This window comes from Ceratina calcarata, unplaced genomic scaffold (assembly GCF_001652005.2).
Source record: "Ceratina calcarata isolate Rehan_Ccalc_2016 unplaced genomic scaffold, ASM165200v1 scaffold562.2, whole genome shotgun sequence".
Lineage (NCBI taxonomy): Eukaryota > Metazoa > Arthropoda > Insecta > Hymenoptera > Apidae > Ceratina > Ceratina calcarata.
This window is the reverse complement of record NW_017176816.1, coordinates 3,177-4,163: the sequence shown is the minus strand read 5'-3', so window position 1 is coordinate 4,163 and position 987 is coordinate 3,177. Positions and strand designations below refer to the sequence as shown.

The following is a 987-nucleotide window of genomic DNA, read 5'->3' as shown; positions in this document are numbered from 1 at the left end:
CATGAATTCATGAAGATATAATTAGCATAAAATGAATACATAAATTCATTTTCAAAATTGATCATACATATAAGTGACAATATAAATTATAATGCAATATACATAAAATGAATGGATAAGAATTTGCAGTCTGAGGACAAACAATTGAACAATGCTTCAGGCATCAACGAGTTCCTCTGAGAAGAGTGCATTGCAGCTGTTCAGTCAAAACTGCAAGTACAAGTCGTCAAAAGCTGTGGTGGATTTCATGATCGACATGTATTCAAAGGTCGACCTATTCAAGCACTACAACACAGATTGCATCTTCAAAATTATGTTCCTGGCCAGATCGTCTAACAATAAGACATGTTGGATCGAAAAACTGCTGATCTCATCATCTGTAAAAGTGGCCAAGGAGCTGATAAAAGGAAAAGCAGTGAAGACACCGGTCACTGTCAACGGTGATAATTCGATACAGAATCAGGAAGCTGTTCCTACTTTAGTATCGGTTATAATAACCACGGATTATTCGCAAGAGATGTCTGTGATATTGCAATTTGACAAGTTGGCTACTGTTAATTATAAGGAGTTCTCGCATGCTGGAAAATCAGTTAGTGAGAGAATAGGAGGAGAATATAAAAGTTCTACTTTAGTAGCTATAAGATTGCAGAGTTTAATTACATATGAAAGAATTACACTTTTTGCTTCTATTATTACAATTTTTGGGGTTATTGCTTTAATTATTAGAACTGTTAATTTACTAGGAATCCATTTTGTGTAGCCAACAGGTTATAAGAGGCATGATGTAAAAACATAAGGTGTGTTCTTCCGCCGTGTTCAAATGTGTCGCTGTTTGCGCCTTCCACTCATTGGCCATGTTTACGATTTTAAAATTCGCTCTGTTTTAATATGAAGCGTGATTGGTTAGAAATCCAAAATGGCCAACGAGTGGAAGTGTCCGTGTACAGATGGATGTTCAAATGGATGCGCAAGAACACACCTTATGTT

General features: G+C 36.1%; 1 protein-coding gene across 2 annotated transcripts in view; it reads left to right on the top strand.

The window, feature by feature from the left end:
• LOC108629305 (uncharacterized) overlaps positions 1–987 on the top strand; it is a 2,883-nt gene that overhangs the window by 1,155 nt on the left and 741 nt on the right. The gene's annotated exons all lie outside the window — the stretch shown is intronic.